The 19,823-nt window shown below is 42.2% G+C and overlaps 1 long non-coding RNA gene across 1 annotated transcript in view; it reads right to left on the reverse strand.

The window, feature by feature from the left end:
• Window positions 1–19,823, reverse strand: part of LOC127490737 (uncharacterized) — a 71,666-nt gene that overhangs the window by 23,155 nt on the left and 28,688 nt on the right. Inside the window, exons 2-3 of the long non-coding RNA XR_007919120.2 lie at window positions 10,485–10,616; window positions 4,709–4,844 (exon numbers count right to left, since the gene is read on the reverse strand). This is a non-coding gene — a long non-coding RNA (uncharacterized lncRNA). The remainder of the gene's footprint in view (window positions 1–4,708; window positions 4,845–10,484; window positions 10,617–19,823) is intronic.

The raw sequence follows: 19,823 nt of genomic DNA on the forward strand, positions 1-19,823 counted from the left end.
TGTACAATGTAATACTTTATCCATTTTAGTATTTTTTTTTGTTCTAGTACCGTTGGTTGAACTCTGTAATTAACACACAATTATTCTTAGGTGTTTATATTTTAACTGAAAAGTGATCCCTGTTAGGAATTTGGAAAACATTATGCTGAGTGAAATAAGCCAGTCCCAAAGGGACAAATACCACTTGTTCTCCTTGATAGGTGACAACTAACTGAGCACCAAAAAGAAACCTGTTGAAGTGAAATGAACACTATGAAAAACGGTGACTTGATCAGCCCTCACCCTAACTGTTGATGAGCAACTTGATATGTTATCCCTCTTAGTATTTTTTTTGTTTGTTCTACTTAATACTTTTGGTGGAATACTGTAATCAATACACAATTCTTCTTAAGTGCTGAAACTTAACTGAAAAGTGATCACTGTTAAATATAAGAGTGGGAATAAAAGAGGGAAGAGATGTGCAATTTGGGACATGCTCAAGCTGACTTGCCTCAAACGGTAGAGTTAGAAACATACCAGGGGATTCCAATTCAATCCCATCAAGGTGGCATGTACCAACGCCATCTCACTAGTCCCAGTGATCAATTTCTGTTCACAATTGATCATAATGATAGGACTAAGAACCAAAGGGATCACATAAACAAGAATAGTGTCTGCAAATACTAGCTGATAGAATCAAAAAGGGAGAGAATGATCCAACATGGGAAGTGAGATACACAGCAGACCCATAGAATGGCAGATGTTCTGAACAGCACTCTGGCCTCAGAATCAGCCCTTAAGGCATGCGGATCCGGCTGAAGAGTCCATGAGAGTATTTCAGGCATGGAAAGCCAAGACACTCTGGAAAAAAAAAAAAAAAAAAAAAAAAAAAAACTAAATGAAAGATCTCCACGAGTGAGATCCCAGTGGAAAGAATGGGTCATCAAAGAAGGAGGTACCTTTCTCTGAAGGGAGGAAGGAACTTCCACTTTGACCATGGCCTTGTCTAAAAATTATCAGAGTCAGTGAATTCGGGGGGCTTCCATAGCCTTGGCAGCTCATGACAAGAGCCTAGGGTGATTGCTGATGCCATGGACGGGAGTGTCAATTTGTTAAGTCAACAACAGGAGTCACTGTGCACTTACTCCTCATGTAGGATCTTTGTCCTTAGTGTGCTGTACATTGAGATTTAATGCTATAACTAGTACTCAAACAGTATTTTTCACTTTATGTTTCTGTATGGGAGCAAACTGTTGAAATCTTTACTTAATGTATGCTAAACTGATCTTCTGTATATAAAGAGAAATGAATATGGGTCTTGATGTGAATGGAAGGGGAGAGGGAGTGGGAAAGGGGAGGGTTGCGGGTGGGAGGGACATTATGGGTGGGAAGCCATTGTAATCCATAAGCTATACTTTGGAAATTTATATTCATTAAATAAAAGTTTAAAAAAAGATTCATTTTTAATTATTTTTATTTACAGACAACCAACTCTATACTAAGTAAAGATTTCAACAGTTTGCATCCACACAGAAACACAAAGTATAAAGTACTGTTTGAAGACAAGTTGTACCATTCGTCTCATAGTACAACTCATTAAGGACAGAGGTCCTACATGGGGAACAAGTGCAGTGACTCCTGTTGTTGATTTAACAATTGACACTCTTATTTATGATGTTAGTGATCACCTGAGGCTCTTGTCATGAGCTGCTAAGGCTACGGAATTCTTTTGAGTCCACCAACTCTGTCATTATCTAGACAGGGCCATAAGCAAAGTCAAAGTTCTCTCCTATCATCAGAGAAAGGTACCTCCTTCTTTAATGGCTCCTCCTTTCCACTGGGATCTCATTCACAGAGATCTTTCATGTAGGTGATTTTTTGCCACAGTGTCTTGGCTTTCCATGCCTGAAATGCTCTCATGGGCTTTTTAGCCAGATCTGAATGCCTCAAGGGCTGATTCTGAGGCCAGAGTGCTATTTAGGGCATTTGTTATTCTATGAGTCTGCTGTGTGGCCTGCTTCCCATGTTGGAGTTACAAAAGTTCTTCCAAAGTATTACGGAGCTTTTAACAGAAGCTCCAACATTGGGAATCCCTGATGACAGGATTTTATGGAATATGGATTCTAGGATTTGGATTCCAAGCCTTTATATGAAGCTATAGAAGGCCCCGACATAGACACACTATGCTGGACAGGGGAGCTACAAAAGGTATAAGGAATTGAAGAGGTTTTAACAGAAGCGCCAACATTGGGAATTCCTGAGCAAGCCTTTCACAGACCCTCTTCCAATCAATTGCAGCTTAAATGGAAAAGATCTTACCAGGTGCATTTGAGCACAACTACCTCAGTAAAATTACGGTTAAACTTCCAACTCTTAAGTCTCCACAGGTGAACTGAAAAGGCATGCCTGATTATTCCTGTAAGCCAATTAAAGATCATAGATACCTCTTCAGAAACTAAAGGATAAGTAAAGCTTTTGCTTTTGTCACATCAAAACTGCTGTACCTTAAGGCAGAAATGCTGTACCTGCCTCCTCTTTTGATTCTCTCTCGGAGCTGATATTGACAATAAAACTCCTTAACAGGTTCTTCTATTATAATTCTCTGTGCTCAAGCTAAATGGTTTTATAATCTTCATAAGGGTAGCCTATCACCATCCACTACCTGGGAGTCTGTAAGATATGTTCTTTCCAACTTAAGGGGAACACTTCTTGGAATTGGTTTTGTTCCAGTTTTGCTTATGTGAATTAACAAACTTATATGCTTCAGAGCTCAACAACTTCAAAGATTACTTACTCCTTATTTGGGATCTCTGTCCTTCATGTGTTGTCCAATGTGAATTAATGCTATAACTAGTACTCAAACAGTATTTTACACTTTCTGTTCTGTGTGGGTGCAAACTGATGAAATCTTTACTTAATATATACTAAATTGATCTTCTGTATATAAAGATAATTGAAAATGAATCTTGATGTGAATGGAATGGGAGAGGGAGCGGGAGATGGGAGGGGTGCGGGTGGGAGGGAAGTTATGAGGGGAAATGGCCATTGTAATCCATAAGCTGTACTTTGGAAATTTATATTCATTAAATAAAAGTTTAAAAAAAGAAGAATAACTGACCATGCAGGGGACCCAGCCATTGGTGGTGACTGAAAATTCTCCAGCTCATAAAACAAATTCTTCAGATGAGATACACAGAGACTTTTAGATCCAGGAGAGTCAGCGCCTGCACTACTCCCCTAATAAGCAGGAAGCAGTTATAGAAGATATGATGACTCTATGCCCTTCAGCATCCGTTGAGATTAAGGTCTGGCTTATTTCACTCAGCATGATGTTTTCCAGGTTCCTCCATTTTGTTGCAAATGACCAGATTTCATTTTTTTTACTGCTATATAGTATTCTATAGAGTACATATCCCATAATTTCTTTATCCAGTCTCTGTTGATGGGCATTTAGGTTGATTCCACTTTGCCTATGGCCTTGTCTAAATAAGATCGGAGTTGGTGAACTCAGGGGGCTTCCATGGCCTTGGCAACTCATGACAAGAGCCTCGGGTATTTACTGACGCCATTAATAAGAGTGTCAATTTTTAAATCAACAACAGGAGTCACTGTACACTTATTCCCCATGTAGGATCTCTGTCCTTCATGTGTTGTACTATGTGAATTAATGGTATAACTAGTACTCAAACCGTACTCTATACTTTGTGTGTCTCTGTGGGTGCAGTCCGTTGAAATCTTTACTTAGTATATACTAAGTTGATCTTCTGTATATAAAGATAATTGAAAACGAATCTTGATGAAGAATGGGATGGGAGAGAGAGTGGAAGATGGGATGGTTGCAGGTTGGGGGGAGGTGATGGGGGGAAAAGGCCACTATAATCCAAAAGTTGTACTTTGGAAATTTAGGCAGGCAGATAGGATAAAATTGATTAGATTTGTGAGCTGTAAGACCACGCCCCCTGTGTGACCTTATGTTCCTACCTGACCCCCACCTATATGCCCACCTGCCAATCAGACTACATAGCCACTCCCCCTCTGGGAGTAAATTAAAGGCCTGGAATATGGTGGGCCCCTCTCTTGTTGCCCCGTGCCTTTGGGGCACATGGCCCATTGGCCCCCGTCCTGCCTCTGTTTTCCTGCCTGCATGCTTGCTCCACGTGGCTCCTGGCCTGTTCTCTGCCTGGTATGAACTCAGCTTAGCTTCTAGACTTCTTTCTCCCCTAATTAAAGCCCTCACTTTCCTGTGCATTTCTCTCACTGAGTAAAATCCTTAAAAACTTTAAAAAAATAAAAAATAAAGTTCATCTAACAGGACACCAGAATGTTCTCCAGCTGTACAAGCGACCTAGTCACTTGTCACTTTTGTTTTAATGAGTCCTAAAATTAACTACTTATAATTACACTTTCTCCTTACTTTTTCTAGATAACTCAGATAACCCTAAATAGGAACATGAATAAAGTTTTCATTTTAAAGTAAAATTAAAAATGAAAACAAAACCAAACAAAACTATTCACAGTTCTGCTACTCAATAGCTGGAATCAATAATTAAGGGCATTTTCCATCAGCTGTAAGTTTCCAGTGTCTTTCAAACTGTACCTTAGAAGCCTGTTTTGATCAACATCTACCTCTATTATTAATATTCTTATATTTTCCATGCAAGTCTAGAATGGCTACTGTACTAGTGACTAATGGATATGCACCTGTTAATCCTTTTTCCAAAGTGTTTACCTGAATGAGGTAGACAGGCTGTGAGGGATATCACTTTGAGTTGGTAGAAGACCCTTTGCTTGTATGCCGCAGCCTCTTCAGTGGACAGATGTGCTGGTGAGCCCACCCCCGCCCAGCTGAAGAAGTAGAACAGCTCCTGGAAGAAGAGAAGAGAAAGTCTGGCCTCTGCTTTGCAAAGGCCTGAGATGACCCTCCCCAGTCATCCCCCTGTGCTGGCTCAGGGCCTCCTGACTGACCCTTGCCCTCAGGGGTTGGAAATGGACAATAATTTAGGGTCTTGGGGGCTACTTGGCTAGAATAGAGGGAAAGGGGAATTGGCCCATTCCTCCCTTCTTTGACGGAGAGACAAGCCAGGAACCACACATTTTTCTTCTTCCTCCTCCTTTATAAGCCAAGTTAACTTCAGGAATGCTTGGCTTGACTCAAGAAAAAGAGTTTCCTATTTCTCCACAAATCACTCATTGAGCTACTCACCTATGCTTCATTCTTACAAAAAACAATCTTCACACACTCCTTATTAAATGTATTATTTTATTTTATTACAACCTAAATTTTTCTCTTTTATTTGCTGTCTCCAGCTTGCTATTTATATAAGATACATGTATCTATTTATTACTATTAAAATATAAACAGTAAAATGAACCTCAAATGTTTAAAGTACATGTAAAATAAGAGGATTCTTCTATTGTAATTAGGTTAAAAGCTAAAATTAAACATGGCATTATGTTTTCTACCACATAATTTCTAAGGAAAAATAACTCCAAGGACATTGACAAAGGCTCTAAAGTCAAATTTCAACTTTCTTCAATTCATTCATTGTGTGTTAAGATACTGAAGTGGGCAAAAAAATCCCAGAGATGACTCATGCCTTCAGTAAGGTCAAGGTTTTACAAGGTGGGCAGATAGGGAGAGCAATTATAATATCCTCTGGAAAGTGATGGGAAGGTAAGCACAGAGCTTTTAAGAGCACAAGGTTGGGGGGGGGGGGGCGCGTTGTTCAGCTGAGGTTGAAGGGATGACAAAAGAAGGCCTCCCAGAAGGGAAAGCGTTGTGATGGAAAAATGGGAGTTCTGGATGGGGAAGGGTGAGGAGGCACTGCAAGCAGAGGAAATGGCATGCACAAGGACCAGAATGGAGACAGCGAGTGGTTGTGATTATTTCATCATGGGTTGACCAACAATTATAAGGAAAGATCAAGGGGAAGACCAAACTGTAGTGGAAGATGGGGGCTTACGCTATACTAGGTTAGGGCAGTAGAAAAGCACCATATGGCCTTTAAGCAGATCAAAGACATAATCATATATTATGTAGTCCGAAGCTAGAAAGAATATTAGAAAAATTTTCGTGCATCACTTTGCAATTGAGTACGCAGACAGGATGAGTGACTTGCACAATGTCACACAGCTTTCTGAGGGTAGAGTGGAGTCTGGAAATATTTGGGACTCTCTGTTCTCAATTACACCTGTCCCAGCAGCACTGACCATGGTCTTATAGGTTGAGCTACATTCTCCAGAATTTTGCACAATACTTTTTAAGAATATTGGTTCACATGGTCATGAGACAGTTGCAAAGTTGGCCTCCCCAACTGTAAAAGCAGACTTCACTGCCAACAAGAATTTTCTATGCATTTCCAAAACTAAGCAATGCACAAGATGGAAATAAGTGAAATAGCTTGAGTAAAGGATGAATAAGTGGATTCAGTAGAGCAGAAACTGCTCTTGCGCATCTTTTTTTTTATGATCCATTTATTTATTTTAAAGGCAGAGTAACAGAGAAGCAGAAGCAGAGAGAGAGAGAGAGAGAGAGAGGTCATCCATCCACTGGTTCACTTCCAAAATGGCTGCAATGGCCAAAGCTAGGCCAATCCAAAGCCAAGAGCCAGGAGCTTCTTTTGGATCTCCCACATGGGTGCAGGGGCCCAAGGACTTGAGCCATCTTCTACTGCTTTCCCAGACCACAGCGGAGAGCTAGATTGGAAGTAGAGCAGCCAGGACTTGAACCGGCACCCACATGGGATGCCAGCCATGCCACAGAGCCAGCCCCTCACAACATCTTTTGCTCTCCTATTTTATGCTGTCCAGATGGCCTCACCTGTCTCTCTCTCTTCCTAGGTTTCTTTTTTTTTTTTTTTTCTGGTCTCCATTTTTTCCTGCCCATTACTCTCACTTCCTATCCTATGACCTAAAGGGTACACAAACATAGTCAGAAATAAGAGCTGGTTAGGATCATGAAGAGGAAGCCCCAAATATCCTAAGTGCCTTATTTTCCCCCAATTCCACCTTGCAGTTCCATATTAAGCTTCTTCCTCTATCCTGCTGGCCAATTTGCTGTCACAAGGTGGGACCTCAACAACATCACGTAAAACTCATGATCAATGCTGCTGCATCCAAGGCAGAGCAGTTGACCCTTGACCCTCCCTCCAGAGAAGAAAGGCAACCCGAACACTCAGCAGACCTGAATTCCAGCCTCTTCTGCACCATTTCGGTGGAGTGAGTAGAGCAGTTCCCACCCACCAGGCTTGGCTGCTGGGCCTTGGCAAGCACACCAGAGAGCCTGGAGCTGCTGCCCCCACCTGGAGGCAGGCTAGGCTTCTGGGCCAAGCCCAGGCTGCACGGGTGGGAGAGGAGACATTGTTTTATCCCTGCACTCTTATGAACTTGTTTAGCTGCCAGCAGGGAGGCCTTGCCAGCAGGGAGGCCTCCAGAGGCCCTGGTCACAGTGGGAAGAGAAGATGGCGTTCCTCAGAGGGAGCAGCTCAGACTTAGTGTGATGTATCGGCCCCAGAAGACAATCTCACTTCCAGATAAAGTGCATTTGTTTTGTCCGGCTAGGAGCTGACAGGAGGAGGCTTGCTGGCGGGGTGGCTTCCGGCCTATTCATCCTTCTTCTGGGGAAACCACCTCACAGGGGAAATGCGTCTAGGTTGTTTCCTCTCCTCTGAGGCTACTAAGCACCTGCTGGGTACGGGATCTCCACCCCACAGGGACTTCTCCCAGAGGCCACCTGAGCCCCATGGGCTTCCAGCAGCTGGCCTGTCAACAGGGAACAAAAGACTGATGAGGCAAGAGGTATCCCTTCCCAGGAAGAAGCTGAGAGTGGGGGCGGGGCTCCACTCCAGCACTGGCAATTTCGGCTCTGGCTGGCGGCACCCAGCAGATCTAACAGAGGGTGGGAAAGGAATGTGCCCACAGGAGGGTGATGGGAGAAGGGCAGCTCCATGGGCAGGGGAGGCTTTGCTCTTGTCCTTGTCATTCTGGCAACTTAGAAAGTCACAGAACCTATGGGAAACTTGGCTCTAGCCTTGTATCTTCTAAGTTCAAAACATTACATATTAGATACTTCTTGTATTCGTATCTAAAACCTAAATACAAACACACAACTCTTTTCTATGCCACTTTTCTCCAGCTCCACTTTGCAGGTTCACATTTGATGACTGTTTTGTGGGTGACATAGTGATTCCATAAGTATTAGCGACTGTTCTCACTATCGCTTCTCAGCCTTTGGGCTTAGGTCAAGTGTAAGTATTAGTGAGTGTTCACTACTGAAAGCTCTGGGCCACAAAAGTGAGAGTGACCAGGTTGTGTCCTTCAAGGGCCCACCGTCGATAAGAACATGTACATGTATGCATTGTAACACAGCGGCATAGAAACGTGGGGCAGGTGTTTGCCCTGGGCAAACAGAGACTGTATCAAAGAAGATAACGTTGGACATGGGAAGGGAATGAAGGGTGGGCAGAGAGAACACTACAGCAAAGGTAGATGGGCTTCAGTGGTGAGCTGTGTTCAAGAACTGGGAAGAGTCCGTTTAGACCAGAGCAAAGGTTCTTTAGGGGAAATGCTGGGAGGTGACTCTGGAGAAGCTCAGGACTCCATTACTTAGGACTGTACAGAGTATTGTGTGCTCTGGCATTGGTATTTGTGTTGCATCTCATTGGCCAGGGGCTCCCAAAGGTTGTGAGCATGAGGATCCCTTTTGGTTATATCAAAACAAAATTGACACATTGGGAGAAAACTGAGATCCCAGGAAACTTAAAAAAAAAAAAAAAAAGGAAGAATCACTACTAGTTTCATTTCTGGGGAAAATGAGTTGGCAGCAGTGCCGAGGGAAGTACCTGAAAGTAAGGGACTGGTGGAACAGGAGTCAGGTGTTTGATATTCCAAAGTTCTGTAGTCAGTCCCTCAGTTCTGAATGCATCTGTGTAAATGTAGTGATTGAGACTGGAGTTGTGGCCTAGCAGATTAAGCCACTGCTTGCGATTCTGGCATCTGCATTAGAGCAAAGGTTAGAGTTGCAGCTGCTCTGCTTTGATCTAATGCCCTGCCAAAGCACCTGGGAATCAGTGGTAGATGGCCCAAGTACACGGGCCCCTGCTACCCATGTGGAAGACCCGGATGGAGTTCCTGGCTCTCAGCTTCAGCCTGGCTCAGCCTTGGCTGTTACGGTCATTTGGGAAGTGACCATGAGATAGAAAGTGCTCTCTCTTTTGCACACTCTCTCTCCGTTCCCTGCCTTCTGCCTTTCAAATAAATAGAATACATCTAAAAATAAAATTAAAAATGGACAGCAACTTGGCCTCTCTTGTTTTCCCCTGCATTCTCAATACCTAGAAGAATCCTTGGCATATAGTAGGTCCTCAATAAATACTTGCTGATTGACTTCTATGTTGGAAACCTTAGATTTTTTTTTTTTTGGTCAATTTATCTAAGAACCCAGATTAGTACCAGGAAGCCAAGCAAAGCTTAATAAATATTTGACAGAGATGATGAAAGAAGTGTATCCTGACAGAGCAAAACTCTGAAAGAAGCAGGATGTATTCATGTCCACAGCTGCTGGAAAAAATCACCACAAACTGGGTGATTCACAACAGCAGAAAAGTTTTCTCTAGAATTCCCAGGGATCCAAAGTCTAAAATGAAGGTGCCAGCACAGGGTTGGCTCCTTGTGGAGGCTCTGAGAGAAAGATCCACTTCGAAACCATGCCTGTGTCCCGGCTGCCGGTGGGTGCTAGCCACCCTTGGTGCTCTTTGATGTGTAGACCCCTCCCCTAACCTCTGTGGGCGTCAGCCTGGCTTCTCTGTACCTGTGCCTCTGCTGCTCTAGATGACCCATCCAGATCATCTAGAATGCTCTTACCTTGAGATCATTTTTAAAAATCCTTTTTCCAAATAAGATCACATGGATGAGTTCTGGGGCGTGTGCAGAACATGGACATATCTTTTGGGAGACCCACCCTTCAGTCCTCTAGCAGGGATTTTCAGAAAGTGTGACTCACCTCAACTGGGCAGGGTACACGTTTGCCTCAACTCTGTGGTCTACAACGCAAAACAAGTCACCCAGGAAGAAAGAGAAACTTCCGGGGTTCCCTGAGCACAGATGAATCCAACTTCCCTGACTAGACAGAGTCTCCAGGAGAGTAAACCTGCCTCTCAGGGTAGCAGTACTCCCACATCTTATCACAGCCCAGTACTAGTAGGCGCTCAGTTACAATTGTGAGTAAATAAAAGATTCAATATAGGAAATCCCACCACTACCCTTGTTAGTCTAGACATTTCATGTAACGTTTTAGTACACATAGAAGCTAATTCTGTCTTTCTGAGGCAATCATGAGGCCTCTAAATGGCTATACAGTTAGGATACAATCCAGGACAGCTCTGAAACTACATGAAACAAGACAAATTCTCAAAAGTTCCAGCAACTGATGGCAGTCTTCAGAACATCAGACCACTTGGAAATAACAAAGGGTAAAAGAAACTCTGAACAGCTTTCAACACACTCACCACGGCCCTTTCAGTGAGCCAAATCTGTCCATCACCGTGGTGCCCATTGGAGGGATCCCATCAATGACAAAACATCTCGCCACACCTCAGGCCAGAACAAGCAGTTGACAGACCTTCTGGAGATTTTCCAACCTGAAAGAGAAAACAGAGGGTGGCAGGTAAAAAAAAAAATTGTCCTGTTTAGTTCAGTAATTGTTCACTAAATTGAGCACTTGAAATATGACCAGGAACACACACCGAATTTTAAAGACTTGAGTGTGAAAATTTTTATATTGATTACAGATTGCAGTGATAATATATTGGACATTTTGGATTATATGATATTTATTATTGAAAGTAGTTTCATGTAGTTCTTTCTACGTTTTTCATGCAGCTGCTTGGTAATTTTAAATTGCACATGTGGCCTGCACTTGTAGTTTGTGCTGTATTTCTGCTGGGGAGTTCTGGTCCAGAGCATTGTGGATTCTGACACTGGCACGAGGCTCTGTGGGAAAGGCCAACTCTGACGGAGGCAGTTCCCCTTCATTTCCTCTTGGTGAAGATCTCTGCTTCCTTGCAGTGATCACAGCAGCAGAGTGTGGAAGCCTCCAACCTACTCTCCTCAGCGTTACTCTTACGCATTTCTAATCCTTACTCCATGGCACTGCTACAAACACCTTTCTAAAGCACAGCTCTGGCCACACTAAAAACTACACAACAGAAGAAAGTCTCGGTGTAATCTGGAGAATGAGGCCTTCACAATCTGCCTTCAACATCTCATCTGTGGGCATACCCAGGCAGGTCATGCTGAGCTGCCTATATTTCCCTGAATGCGACAATAATGACAAACACAATGGGAGCCTCTCTGTGCTGGCAACTCAACTGGTCATCACGAGCAGTTCTTTGGAGGTAGGTAGACACTATTATTAGCTCCATTTGACAGGAAAAGCATTCGTGGTACTAAGAAGGTACTATAACTGGGAGGTGATAGAGTTCGAATTCAAACCAAACAAACTGTTCCAAGTCTGTGTCCTTAACAACCACACTATCCTGCTGGACTTGTCCATCCTGTTCCCTCCACTCTTCCTCACCTTGTCACTGCAGCACACAAATACACATACTGCGATATCCAGATCCAATGTCATCTTTGCTGGAGCTGCAGGATTCCTCCTCCCAGCAGCATGTGTCACGTACTCTATTATGCTAAGGTTGGAGGCTAAGGAATTCTTCAGACGTAGATTCAGATAACCTCAGTTTTCAGGCAATGGGAGCCCCAAACCCTCCTTCAATATTTCTGTGCCTTCCTGAGAAGACGTTCGCGCTCACAATGAATCCCGCTTCTGGGCTGTAGTCATTGTGGGTCCTGCCTTGTTCCTGAGCACTCTGGCCCAAACAGAAACCTAGGCTGTGTCTCCCATGTTGATAAAAATACCTTGCCCTTAAGACATTTGTCACTGTGGGGATTTACTAAAGATACAGTGATCATGGTGAGGGATTATGGTACATTATTCTGAAAAACAAAAGATTTTGTGAAATATATGCATGTTCTTAAAATTCATTTTTGAATACCAAGTGGTTGTTTATGAATCCTTCACTCTGTGCAGTGGCTAGCTGCCTTCTGCCTTTGCTGGTGTCTCTGACCTCTCCTACACTTGGCCCTCTATGCCCTCTCCTCTACCTCCTCTTCTCCTTCAAGGGGAATTTCACATGCAGAAGACCTTTTGTCTGTTTGTATTTCATTTAGGTCATCTCCCACTTAATAAAACTTAAAGTAACTTATCAAACAGTTCACTTCCTTGGAGAAATTTGGATAACATCTGTTAAAATAATAAAAATTTAATTGTACTATAGAATTATCTCCTTACAAATAAGCCTCATGTGCTCCAATGTACTGTCTATTTGCAGAACCAAAGTAGGGGTCCAGTAGTCATTTTTGGTTGAGTGAACTGATGATTCATCAGTTAGAGCTCTTGTTCTGGATAACCAAGTGCCCTCTTAAAAAATTCAGACCTACGTGTTTATGATGGTTCCACAGAGAGCATAATGCCCCCTCTCCAGAAAATCCTCCTCTGGGACCAAGAAGGGTGATTCCTCATCTTTTTAGCATTGCTCTTCCACAGGTAGGGGTCACCAGACATTGCTCAGGAAGTAAACTGCTGAAATTCTGCTCACCACTGCCTCACCTCAAAGTTCTTTTTTTTTTTTTTTTTTTTTTTTATTTGACTAGTAGAGTTATAGACAGAGAGAAAGGTCTTCCTTTCGTTGGTTCACTCCCCAAATGACCACCATGGCATGCGCTGCACCGATCTGAAGCCAGGAGCCAGGTGCTTCTTCCTGGTCTCCCATGCGGGTGCAGGGCCCGAGCACTTGGGCCATCCTCCACTGCACTCCTGGGCTACAGCAGAGAGCTGGACTGGAAGAGGAGCTACCGGGACTAGAACTGGCACCCATATGGGATGCCAGCACTGCAGGCAGAGTGAGCCACGGTGCCAGCCATCAACTCAAAGTTCTAATATAATCCCTAAGGTCAGGAAAAATTTGTGAAAAGTATTTTCTGTGGATACATCTTAGCCAAAGCATTTATTTCTGTTAGGAATGTTTAAACAGATTTCAATCAAAATATTTTATTATGAGATGTTTGTAAATACAGAAAATTTTCAAAGAATTGCACGTAAAACATTCACTTAACTGACAACTAGATATTTGTTATTTTTTTTGCCATATTTTGTCCAGAACTTTTTTCAAAAGAGAGATAGCAAGCAGGTATAATTAACCTTTGTTATAGCTTGGCCTAATTATTACCACAATTATAAAAAGTACTTCTCCTTCTTGTCCATGTTTTCTAGTTTTGATGACAGCATCATTATGTGGGTGTTTTTGCATACATTTGGGGTATAATGTTCACTATGTTTTATTGTGACTTTTTCTCTAATGTCTATGCTTTCAAGCTCAATATATGTTATACATGTAGTCTTGGTTTATTCTTTTGAAATATTGTGTAACAAGCATTTAATTATATGAATATATTGTTTCACATTTCTAGTCTCCTAGTGTTTTACATTTAGATTGCTTATGTAAGTTATGTAAGTTATTACTACAAAAACATCGCATATATTTGTATATATCTCTGCACACAGAGGTTTTATCCAAGATGTGTACACAATTTTCTTTTTAAACTGCATTCAAATATCTCCTAATTTGTGACATCTGCTCTAATTTCATCAACTGTTTCATTTATTTTATAGATGTTTTTATTTTGATTTTTTGAAAATGTACTTCTAAGGTCAAGTTATGGGTTCCTCTATTTTCTCTTGCACAGGGGATGACATGCAATCTTTAGCTAAGGTGGTCTGTCACTGCTCAGTTTTATTGAGTTTATGGAGATTATTGTATACCTATGAGTTTGGAGTGGCTTCTTATACAGCAATGCAACCAAAGGAGGGACACTGGCCCCAAATTTGAAAAGCTCCAGGTGCCAAACAAAAACATAATTTAAAATGTTGATATAGATGCTGATAAAAAGGACTCAAGTGACTGCATTGTACATGTTGTTAAATAGTACATGGTTCCTTCCTTCCTTCCTTCCTTCTTTCCTTCCTTCCTTCCTTCATTTGAGAAGTAGAGTCACAGAGAGGGAGAAACAGATAGGAAGGCCTTCCATCTGCTGATGAGGCATGTGTTTTCTAATACCTTGCTCTCAACAAAAATTATAAGAAGACTTCATAGATTTATAAACTGTTGGATAATTCAAATAATTTTTGAGGTTTGGTAGGGGTAAGTGAATTTTGGTTTATAAATCGTAAGGAATTCAAATAATATAAGACATTGCCATGATAAAACTTCTATTTCCGGTTCTGTAAACAAAATTCCTCTGTATTTTATATGAATAAAATAAATGCAGGCCACATCTAATTTGAACAGTGATATTCATCCATGGTCATCTGAACTGACCTAACAAAAAATGCCCTAACCATTTCATTAAGAACTGCTCTGCCAATAAAATCTTACTTAATGTTCATTAGCATCTCTCAAAATATATAATAAATTCATATTTTAATCAGTTGGGTAGCAACAATTATAATTATACCTCAAACTAGACAAAATTCATGTAACAGTCACAGGAATATTTTATCTTTACTTGACAAAACTGTATGTATTTTTTTAAAGATTTATTTATTTTTTACTTGAAAGTCAGAGTTACACAGAGAGAAGGAGAGGCAGAGAGGTCTTCCATCCAATGGTTCACTCCCCAATTGGCTGCAACGGCTGGAACTGCACCAATCCGAAGCCAGGAGCCAGGAGCTTCTTCTGGGTCCCCCACGTGGATGCAGGGGCCCAAGGACTTGGGCCATCTCTACTGCTTTCCCAGGCCATAGCAGAGAGCTAGATGGGAAGTGGAGCAGCCAGGACTAGAACTGGTGCCCATATGGGATGCCAGCACTTTAGGCCAGGGCATTAACCTGCTGCGCCACAGCACCGGCCCCTAAACTGTATGTATTATGTAATTACATGAACATATAAAAATATGATTTTTAATATACATGTTTTCATTGTGAAATGATTGCCACAATTAAAATTATCGATTACTTCACACAGTTTTGGAAGTTGGGTTGGGGGAAAGAAGGGATATTGGTCAAGGGTATCGATTTTTTTTTAAAGATTTATTTTACTGTTTGAAAGACAGTTACAGAGAGAGGTAGAGACAGAGACAGAGAGTGAGAGAGAGAGAGAGAAAAAAAAGCCTTCGGCCAGCGCCGCGGCTCACTTGGCAATCCTCCGCCTGCGGTGCCGGCACCCCAGTTCTAGTCCTGGTTGGGGCGCCGGATTCTGTCCCTGTTGCTCCTCTTCCCGTCCAGCTCTCTGCTGTGATCCAGGAAGGCAGTGGAGGATGGCCCAAGTCCTTGGGCCCTGCACTCGCATGGGAGACCAGGAGGAAGCACCTGGCTCCTGGCTTCAGATCGACACAACACTCCGGCCGTAGCGGCCATTTGGGGGGTGAACCAATGGGAGGAAGACCTTTCTCTCTGTCTCTCTCACTGTCTAACTCTGCCTGTCAGAAAAAAAAAAAAGAAGAAGAAGAAGAAGTCTTCTACCTGCTGGTTCACTCCCTAAATGGCTGCAAGTCCAGAACTGAGCCAATCTGAAACCAGGAGTCAGGAGCTTCTCCGGGTCTCTTACGTGAGTGCAGAGCTCAAACACTTAGACCATCTTCCGCTGTTTTCCCAGGTGCATTAGCCAGGAGCTGGATCAGAAGTAAAGCAGCCAGGACTGGAACCAGTGCCCATATGGGATGCTGGTGCTCTCGGCTGGGGTTTAACCAGCTGCACCACCATGCAGGCCCCAAGAGTACCAATCTTTTGCTATGTGATAAATAAATACTGGGGAGTTAATGTATAGCATAGTGACTATGTTTAATAATAATATATTGCATACTTAAAATTTTCCAAGAGAGTAGATCTTAGGTGTTCTCACAGAGAATTTTTAGAAGTTAAAATTTAAATTTATATTCATATTTCTTCTATCAAAAATAGTATCAATTTTTAAATCTATTGTTTAAATACATTAACCCAAATCCTACAGACAAAGAAATAATGAACTGAAACTGAAGAAATTTTAAAATTCCCAGCTGTTAAAGGTGAGCTTGTTCATGTAATTTTAAAAGTAGATAATGGGGCCAGTGCTGTCACATAGCAGGTTAAGCCTCTGCCTGTGGCACCAGCATCCCATGCAGGTGCTGGTTTGAGTCCTGGATGTCCTACTTCTGATCCAGCTCCCTGATGATGCACCTGGGAAAGCAGTGGAAGATATTAGAAACATATAACAGATGTTTTCAGCAATTTGCTGTGAATTCCTTTTATTAGCTGTTTTTTTTCTAACATAAGTTTTGTTTTATATAATTAATGAACCATTTACCATTTCTTATAATACATATTGTTTTTACAAGCTGTTTGCTGATATGTTCCCATGTTGTTTCACGTGTCTCTGCATGTTTTCCTCAGATAAATGATTATATTACCTGTGTTTATAAGCTGTAGAAGTAGTTGAAAATCCTTAGCTGTATTTCTTCTTCATTGTCATATTTTTTTAAAGATTTATTTATTTATTTATTATTTGAAAGGCAGAGTTACAGAGAGGCAGAGACAGAGAGAAAGAGGGCTTCCATCTGATGGATCACTCTCCAAATGGCTGCAATGGCTGGAGCTGGGCTGATCTGAAGCCAGAAGCCAGAAGCCAGGAGCTTCTTCTGGGTCTCCCATGCGGGTGCAGGGGTAAAAGGACTTGGGCCATTTTCTATTAATTTCCCAGGCCATAGTAGAGAGCTGGATCAGAAGTAGAGCAGCTGGGACTCAAACTGGTGTCCATATGGGATGCTGGCACTGCAGGCAGCGGCTTTGCCCGGTAAGCCACAGTGTTGTCCTCTCTGTTATACCTTTAGGATTCTATATATGACTGAGTTAATGACAGATCTGCCTACAGAATAGAAAACCTTGAGCAGTATTCCCATCAGTGTTATTGGAATTTTGCACAGCTTTCAGTAATTTCCATGATAATAGAAGCAGTCAGGAATTATTAACCAGTCACCCTGGTTATCTCTAAGTTAGAGAAGCTTCCAAATGTTGATATCACTGTAGCAATCCACATTCTTAGAATCATAAGGAGAATGGAGTGAGTTGAGAATTCCATGTTGGCCACATTTTTCTCCAGATGGAAACAGCGGAGAGAATGAGTCTCCCAAGTGGCAGGAAGAGGTGTGTGGCAACAAATCCCCGTTCACAGTTCACTGCAAATCACCATGCTCTAAGATGCTGATCTTTGATTCAAGCATTTCCTCAGGCCAGCTGCTGCTTAAGAGCCTTTAATTAGAAGAAACACAATACTCTTCAAACCATAATGTTGGCTAACATCCATTTGTACTTGGTTCTTAGAAAGGCCAATGTTTAATGCCATCAGAGCTCACTCTGGGGAGAGTGTGAGCCTAACATCTTAGAGCCAAAAATATCCCCCAGGCACAAACGCAAACGTGGGTTCCATTCCACACTTAGTTGAAGAAACATATGATTTTCCTGTAATCAGCAAAGTTGCAAGAAAAACAAGCACACAAAGGGCATTTCTCTAAATAGTGCTGCACTGTGCACATGACACCTACGGTATTTTCTCCTCCCTCAGTCACTGCTTAACCCAGAGTTCACAAGTGAACTTCCATGTTCCCCTCTACCCACAGGTGACCGACTCAGAGGTGAGCCTTTGGGTCAAGCAGGACGAATCCAGTGTTCCATCTCTCCAGCTACAGAGGATTGTTCTAGGAGTGACTCCCCGTGCTAATGTGTGCCAGCAAACCTCACACGAAATACTTGAACTTGGAACTGAGAAAATTACATCTGTCTCTTCTCAGTGGTAAAGAGGAAAACTTCACATCATCTTTTCTGTCATGTGGAGAAAGCCAAAGAGATGGTCCCAGTTATAACAGGGGCCAGCCTGCAGCTCTACTTCTAGAGCAAGACTCCAAGATTCCTGGCAGAACCCAATTTTGGTTAAAGTGGTTTGAGTTTGGTATTTGGACTTGCAAACAATGGATTTTTGACTCATAACCTCAGGTTTATCAGGTCTGACTAAAAAGACTTTGTTTATTTTTATGAACCAAAAATGTATCATTCTTTTGGGCACTACATATTTCCTCCTATCCATTTCTTGTAGTTTTGCTTTTTACTCCACTTAGGCTTAGAAAATCCTTCCTACAAAATGGCATCTCGTGAACAGTGATTGCTCTGAGGGTTTATCTAGATAAGACTGTTTGCATACACACAGAGCTTGGTTGATAAATGTAGCAAAGTATCCAGCACTTGTAGCTTCCACAGCCAAAATTCTCTTAGAAATAGAAACCAGAACAGACTTTCTTTGGTTTAAGATAGGCCATATGCCAACATTTTGTCCATTTGAGAAAGAATATAGGAAGTGAAACAAATGAGAGAAAAACAAGAATTGTGCACATCATTCAGCATCTGCTACACAAAGAGAGAGCACATGGCTACCACACAGTCTGAGTAGGACTCTCCAGTAAGACTGGGGGAATCATCATCCCTGCCCAAAGGTGGAGGCCAAGAGAATGAGCATCCTTGTGCTGAAAGGAGATGGAGTGGGGTGGGATGGAATGTGTGTGTGTGTGTGTTTTCACTTTCTCAAGTAGCTGGAATTATGAATAAAAACAGAAATGTCCCCAGGAGGTGCACTGGATATTGGCAGAAGCTAAAGAAGCAGCAGAAAAGGGGAGTGGCTGCGTCATAATCATGCAGGATTAGCCACAGATCCATTTTGCCATAGCTCCCCTTCAGTGTCCTCGCCTTGCTTTTCATCATCCATTCTCAACTCTATTTCAGTATTACATCCATGCATTCAAGCTACAGGAAAGGAGTATTTTCCTGGAGATTCTTTGATGTTCAAAAGAATTCCTGAGGGAAATGTAGTCCTCTTGAAAGGCATGTATGTAGCTATCTATTCTGCTCCTGAAATACAGCAGCCGCTGAGATTTCCACTCCATGGCCCTTCTGAAGATAACTGTTGTTAACTGTTTCCTCCTACTCTTCTGTACTCAGGTACCAGGAGGTCTCTGAGAGTTGACTATGCACAAACTGAAAACAAACATCAGTCCCTGTGCCCATGGCAAAGAAGCCTGTGCACCAAGATCTCAGACCCTTTCCCATCCTTTCCTTTTCATTGCTTCCATCCATCCAGAAGATGCTGCTCTTGCACATCAAGTGTAACTTCTAGCACATGAAATTTATCCATTACCAGTCGGGTCAAAACAAGCAGTCTTGCTATAGAGATACTTCTCCTTCCCAGTTACTTTAGGAAAGGAAACAATGGAATTGGGTATTGAGGATCGGTTATTCCTCAAAAGTGGATGATCACAGCAACATGCAGAACATGAGAGGGAGTCTAGCATTGCCAGTTTACAGAACTCAGAAGCCAAGCCCTGATGCCCATTAAGTGTTTGGGGTAAGTTAGCAGAGCACATCTGGGAATAAAATTAGGAGGATACTTTTGAAATTTGTTAGTGGGAGGGACGTTATGGGGGGGAAGCCATTGTAATCCATAAGCTGTACTTTGGAAATTTATACTCATTAAATAAAAGTTAAAAAAAAAAGAAAAAAAAAGAAATTTGTTGATTCATGCTTTCTCTATCGTAAAGGTTTCTGAGTATAAGACCCCAAACAAGAGGCCACAGATGACTGACAGGAAGAGGAACACTCCTTTTCCTAGACTCTTCAGCTTTGGCTGTTAAATGAAAGGTGAGTACAGCTACACAGTCTCCAGCAATGCTGCACGTGTGGTACATGCCCAGATATTAGCATTGCAGCATAA

Source organism: Oryctolagus cuniculus, chromosome 6 (genome assembly GCF_964237555.1).
Source record: "Oryctolagus cuniculus chromosome 6, mOryCun1.1, whole genome shotgun sequence".
NCBI lineage: Eukaryota > Metazoa > Chordata > Mammalia > Lagomorpha > Leporidae > Oryctolagus > Oryctolagus cuniculus.